This window comes from Adiantum capillus-veneris, chromosome 27 (genome assembly GCF_014529385.1).
Source record: "Adiantum capillus-veneris isolate H3 chromosome 27, ASM1452938v2, whole genome shotgun sequence".
NCBI lineage: Eukaryota > Viridiplantae > Streptophyta > Polypodiopsida > Polypodiales > Pteridaceae > Adiantum > Adiantum capillus-veneris.
Genome location: NC_140957.1, coordinates 89,464,065 through 89,471,145, shown reverse-complemented (window position 1 = coordinate 89,471,145; position 7,081 = coordinate 89,464,065). Strand labels below are relative to the sequence as shown.

The following is a 7,081-nucleotide window of genomic DNA, read 5'->3' as shown; positions in this document are numbered from 1 at the left end:
TCGACAAGCTTTGTCCACCAACAATCCACAATTATTCTCAAGAGTTGAATGCTTTACTAAGGCCTTATGTAGATGGGCTATCTATGAAGGACTAGGGACCTTTGTAGAGTCCCCATGAGCGGTAGGAAGAAAGCTCTTCTTGACTCTAACCAATTATGTGGCCCTTTCGCCGAAACGCACTTACACTCTTTGGTCTAGGGAGTTAAAATTTAATCAAATACTCCCCAAAGAAAGCTCTTTATCTTGAGAAAGACTTAAGACAAGTAGAAAAAACTGGTGTACTGAAATATCTTCAAAGAGGTGTATGCTGATGTTGAGAACCTTGTAATCTTGTTTAGCAAAGAAGTATGTCTGCCATGGCTGCGATTATGGGTTAATGGGTGTAGTTGTTTAAGGATGCTACTATCATATTTCTGATTCACGAGCTGAGGCTAATGGACGGTTTTATCTCTAGACTTGATATATTAGTCCAATTATACATATATGGCGATTTTTAGCGACGTTCCGACATTAGTTATATTACAGATACAGATATTAACTATTCTCATTTGAGGTCATCTGCGGTTCCATAGTGTAGTGGTTATCACGTTCGCTTTACACGCGAAAGGTCGCGAGTTCGAAACTCGCTGGAACCATCTTTGTTCTTTTGATTCCACGTTTTTTCACCTGACCTTGCGCGCCGTTAGATAAAGCGGCCATACTGTGTTATTCCTTTGATGCACGGGAGATCATTTACTTTTGTGGAGCATTGGGCCAAGCACTTCCATCTTATTATGCAGTCTTTTGAAGGACGCACACACCACCCTTGTTACTATCTTGCGTAGGGATCCTTTGTTGGGGATCTATGGTTGACATTAGGTGTAGGGGAGAGCGTCTACAATCTTGGCCGTCGGATGAAGCTAAGAACTAGAGGTGAATTGCTCAACAGTATTTCAACAAACTGCATTCAATGGCCAAGATTGTAGTCACTGCCTAAAAGTTAATGTCAGCCATAGATCCCTTCGGTCATTTGGGAATGCACTATGCACAATCTTTCTGCAACGAGCCAAATGGACTAACTAACGCATGGACCCTTAACCTTGAGATGAATATTCAAACAACCTCACGAGGAGCTAGTGCTCGAGGATTTGTGTAAAGGATAAGATTTCCAAAAAAGTTTATATTTATATATTGTTTGTTTTAAGCTTACAATCCACCCTTCTTAGGAAAAATTCAAACCACCCACCACACATGAGCAACTAAACATGCATTCGCCTCTCCAACATACAAAACTTATCTCCTGTAGGACACTCTGCTCAAGTCGTAGCAAGGTTCTACCACCAACGATGTTACTATGTCAGATGCTAACATGGAATGTATAAGTCTAAGATGATTGCAAGTTAAGTTTTAATATGTTTATTTGTAGTGCTATTGATTCAACATGCATGAACCTCACTTATTGCTCAACTTGATACGCTCGGTCATGCCTATAAGATATTCCTATACTAGATATCTCATGCTACATTGATCTCACGCCTTCAGGATATTTCTATACTAGATATCTCATGCTCTGTCGATATTCCTTACTAGATTCTTCACCTATGTTGAGCAATAAAATGAAATCTCAATATGTTGGAGATAATTTTTCCCCTTAAAACATCATCATGTGCAATATCCTAACCTACATCCATAGACTTTTGCTTAAATGGCCTTGCAATCCTTTAAATTGAATATTGAAGGATGTGATCCTACAAATGATTAAAGATAACTTATGATGCACATTCTACACTTCGTATCATGATGTAATGACCAAAAGACTTGTAGTAAATACTCTCACAAGTCATTATGTACCATCTCGAATCGATATTGATAAGATTATCGATGAAAAGGACCCATCAAATATGACTTTTAATAGAAAATTTGATGATGACAAGCGTAAAACTAGAAGTACACAATGTATTGCACTTATGAATACCATATAGACTTTATAAAATCGATTGAAAATTTTGGAACATACCATATGTCTAGAATAACTTCATCATCCCATACGACCAAAAAGCAGCAAACAAGGAACACCTTAATAAAATTTCAACTAGCTCACACAATCTTGGCATCCCATACTACCAAAAATGAATGAATGGTTGTTGTAAACTCCAAATAATTCATACAATCTTGGTGTCCCATACCACCAAAAATGCATAAAGAGTTGATGTGAAGTCGAACTAGTTCATGTAATCTTGGCATTCCATACCAACAAAACATCATAAACTATTAATTTGATGTGCAGTTTCTAATTTAAAGTCCAATTTTGAAACCACGATCAACAAAATTCCATTTTTATTCATGTAGCCTGCACCACAACTGCTAGTACACCCCTCTAAAAAAAGTGAGACATACTACACTTCCTAGATAAATTGTTAGCAAGCCAATTCAATCATGAGGATTTAATATATGTAACCCAAGAATACCTTAGTTCAAGATTAAAGACAAAGCTTGAGTCTGAATCTCTACCCACCATACCTTGTGGAGTTCGGTGGGAATCTCTTGTCCCACTCAAAGCATAAAAAGTTTGTGTCTTCAACACTTTTAAGTGAGTGATTCTCATGAAGACATACTTCATGTTTATGTGAAGGAGATGTGAAGTAGATGTCAAAACCTAGAGCTCAACACTCTTAAGCAAGCGATTATGATGAACACTTGCTTCATGTCTATATCTAGTGGATCACAAAAACAAGGGTATCCTTGAATCCAACGGTACCATCCTAGGACCTTGGTGGAGACAGTCTAAGTATGTCTGAAATATTAGAATATTAGATCTTGGTAATACATCAACCATTATGTACCCAAGATTCTCCCAAAACTCTCATACCTCGAGTGTGAGGAGAGAGGACTAAGAAACAAATGTATTGGTTACAAAAGGCCCAGAGAACAACAAATATTCATAACAAGTTGCATCCATACTTGGCTACATGGTGCAAAACTTAAACATAATTGATGTCTAGAGAGCAAGAGAATAAGCAAGTTGTATATAATATCTAAGCAAAGATAAGCTCAATTTACATCTAACAAAGGGAAAGGGTGACACACATGCAAATAGTTTATTTCAATTTCTACATATAATAGAAGCAAAGAGAACTCAATTTACATCTAACAAAGGGAAAGGGTGACACACATACAAATTGTTTATTACAATTTTTAATAGCAACATGATTGATGGATGGTGCTGACATGGCCAAGGAGTACCCAGCTAAGCCAAGTCCTTTTTGCTTTGCAGAAGCATGGGTTCTTTTTCACTCAACTTACTTAACAATGACTCATGAGCGTTAATGATGTTGTTTGTAATGACTTTGAATTGACTTCACCTAGACTCACTACATGTATTATTTGGTGAAGCTTTACTTACTCTAATAAGAAGCAAAAACAACACTTTGATGTTGGAATTAGGGTTGTAGAGAAACGCACACAGCTTGGAGAAGACGAAGGAAGCTCAAGGCACACAACTGAGAGTGTATTACTTAGTGTGCAATGAAAGATAGATAGCCCTAGAGTGATGGGCGTATATACAATGCACGGGGGAAAAAATGCCCCGGCAGTCCTAGCGTGTTCACACACATCACTACCACATGTATATGGTAACAAATCCCCCCTGGAGTGATGCGGTGAACGAGAGCTGGCACATGAGTAAAGGGAAGTGCCATGCCCTGAGAACATGATCAGTCCACAAAGGAGAGTAAGCCCAAAGCTTTGCGGAAAGCTTTGAACTTCTCACGAGACAATGCCTTTGTGAAAAGATCTGCAAGGTTGTCCTGTGTTGGCACATAAGCCAAGCGGATCTCTCTTGCTGAGCCTCTCCCTGACACAGTGGTAATGCACCTCAATGTTCTTTGTGCGAGCATGAAAAACTAGGTTCCTTGCAACTGCCAATGCGCTCTGACTATCAGTGTAGATAGTGTTGGCAGTGTCCTGCCCCACCCATATCAACCATAAGGCGTCTGAGCCATACACACTCAACCGTAGCTGTGAAGAATGCCCTGTACTCAGCCTCACAACTCGAAGTGGCCACAGTAGGTTGCTTCTTGCTCAACCATGATATACATGAACTGCCAAGCATGAAACAAAACCACTTGTAGACCCTCGCGTGTCAAAAAGCATGTAAGTCTGGCGGCAATGATCCCCCCTTGAGATAAAACAAGCCAAGATGTAAAGTGCCACTAAGGTAGCAAAAAATCCTCTTGACAGCCTGCCAATGCTTAGACACTTGGCTATGCATAAATCTGCTGACTTGTGAGACTGCAAACTGAATATCTGGCCTCCTGTTGCATATATAAATGAGGCATCCGACATCAATTTGGTAAAGAGTGACATTAGGAGGACCACCAGTGTCATGAAGACTCAATTTAAAACCTGTTTCCATGGGAGTGGCAATATGTTTGCAATCCTTAAGTCCAAACTTACATAGCAATGTCTCGATGTAACTTTTCTAACACAAAGCAATACCACCATCACACTGCTTAAACTGTATACCCAAGTAATGATGCAACAGTCCCAAATCTTTCATCTTGAAAGTAGCATTCAAATCAGCCTTAAATTAAGCAATATGTCTCTCATTTGGTCGAGTGATCAGAAAATCATCTACACAGCTTTACATACAATGTGCTTTTTGTTGGACTGTTACGAAAGCCTCGTTTGACCAAATGAGTGTCAGCTTTCTCATACCAAGCACGAGGAGATTACTTCAACCCATACAAAGCCTTCTTACATATGCACACTTTGTCCTCTTGTCCTTTCGACAAAACCACAACCACGAGGCTGCATTACATAAACTTCCTCAAATATGTCACCATTCAAGATAGCAGTAAGAATGTCTGATTGATGTACATCCCAACCAAAATGAGTTGCCAATGCACATAGAAAACGCATAGTAGTTATACGACAAGTGGGAGCAAAAGTTTCTTCATAATCTATGCCTTTTTGCTGCGCATAGCCTTTTGCAACAAGTCAAGCCTTGTGGCGATCAACCTCATCCGGCTTGCGTTTCAACTTGTAAACTCACTTTGTACCAATGGCCTTTTTGCCAAGAGGCAAATCACATAAAGTCTATGTGTCATTTTCTATGAGTGCATCATATTCTGATTGCATGGCAGCCATCCAATTTTCTAAATTCTGTGCTTCATCAAAAGAGAGAGGTTCCTCAACATCATGTAAGCTAGGCACAACCAAAGCATAACAATCTGAGGCATAAGATGCATGGCGAGAGCCTGAACGAGTACGATTAGACAAAGGTGCATCCAATTTATTGTTACGTAATGTATGCACCAGCCATTTTTGCATACCTCTAGCCTGCTCATTCTCAACCCTTTCCTCATCAAGTACATCATGTACATCTGCATCAGTAATAGGATCATCTGTAACATTTTCAAAAACCCCCATAGGCTGTACATTTGCCTCATTGGAATTTACAGTCGAACTTCCACCCTTGAAAAGCGGCAACAAAGTGTCATAAACGTCCTGCGAGCTTACATTATTGTCTCTAGTACATGACATCAAGGGCTGGACAGAATCTTCCACAAACACTACATCCTTTGAAACCAAAATACGCTTTGTTTGCGGATGATACAACCTGTAACCTTTTCTTTCAGCACTATAACCAACAAAAATACATTATACAGCCTTATCATCCAATTTATTGCGCTGTGTTTGTGGCACCAAAGCATATGCGAAACAACCAAAAACACGCATGTGCCCAATAGAAGGCTTTTTATCATGCCATGCTTCATATGGAGTAATAGACTGCAAAGCTTTCGTAGGACACCTGTTAAGTACATAAGTGGCACACATGATGGCCTCAAACCAAAAAGAATGCGGCAAAGCTTAACTTTTAACCATAGATTGTGCCATTTCCGTAAGTGACATGTTTTTCCTCTCAGCTACACTATTTTGCTGAGGTGTATAAGGCACTGTACATTGGTGTTTTATCCCACGACTAGCCAAAAATACATTAAATTCATGAGACATATACTCCCCCCCTCGATCGGAACGGAGGGTGCCCATAGTACATTTCGAGACGTTTTCAGCCATAGCCAGAAATTGTTTAAAGCACATAAAAACTTCGGACTTCGCTTTAAGCGGAAATACCCATGCATGCCTAGAGTAATCATTAATGAAAGTCATGAAGTAAAGGTAATTGCCCATGGACGAAGTTTGCATTGGCCCACAAACATCACTATGCACAAGCTGCAACTTGCATGTGGCCCTGATTGAACCATCCTTTGGAAACTTCGAACGTTGCATCTTACCCAAGATACAACCTTCACAAACATGTTTGACAAGTGCTTCAAGAGGTGGCAAAGAAGCAACCATATCAAATTTTTGCAAATGTAGCAAACTAGCAAAAATTCAGATGCCCAAAACGTGCATGCCACAGTTTTGCATCTAAAACAGCCCTTGAATCTGCAACTGCATTTGCAAAATTTTGTCCAAATTTGTCATACAAAGTGAGCTTATACAGCCCACGGCACAAAAGGCAAGATGCAACAATTGTATCACCAAAACTGAGATCATGAATTGTACATCTGTCATCCACAAATTTGATTACAAGTCCAAGTCTAGCAAGTGCAGATACAGACAAAAGATTCTACTTGATCCCAAGTACTAAAGTGCATCAACAAGTGTGAAAGAGCTGCCATTTGCAGCAGTAAGCACAATCTTTCCAACCCCGTGAACAAGATAAGAGGTATTGTTGGCACAAGTGTCTGAATTCCCATGAGGGACAAACTCGAGAGAGGTGAAAAATTCATGATGTGAGGTAATGTGCTTTGTAGCACCAACGTCAAAATACCACACATGTGAATCTGCAACAACTGACATGCATGAATCATGGACAACAGGATTGTAAGTGCACTCTACACTAAAAGCCCATTTTGCATCAACGTCAGCATCACAATCTCCTTTCACAGAAGACTTAACAATGGCTGCATTTCTAGTGGAACCACCCTCTTTCTTCTTAGCCTCTTTGGCTCAACTTAGGACACTGCTTGATCAAGTGATCATTAGATTTACAATAATGGCAACACATCTTCTTTTTGCCCTTATCACTAGAATT

At 39.7% G+C, this 7,081-nt stretch overlaps 1 non-coding gene across 1 annotated transcript; it reads left to right on the top strand.

The window, feature by feature from the left end:
- The first annotated feature begins 562 nt into the window (after positions 1-562).
- TRNAV-UAC (transfer RNA valine (anticodon UAC)) lies at positions 563-635 on the top strand. The gene has a single exon. It is a non-coding gene; the product is annotated as a tRNA-Val (tRNA).
- The last annotated feature ends 6,446 nt before the right edge of the window (positions 636-7,081 follow it).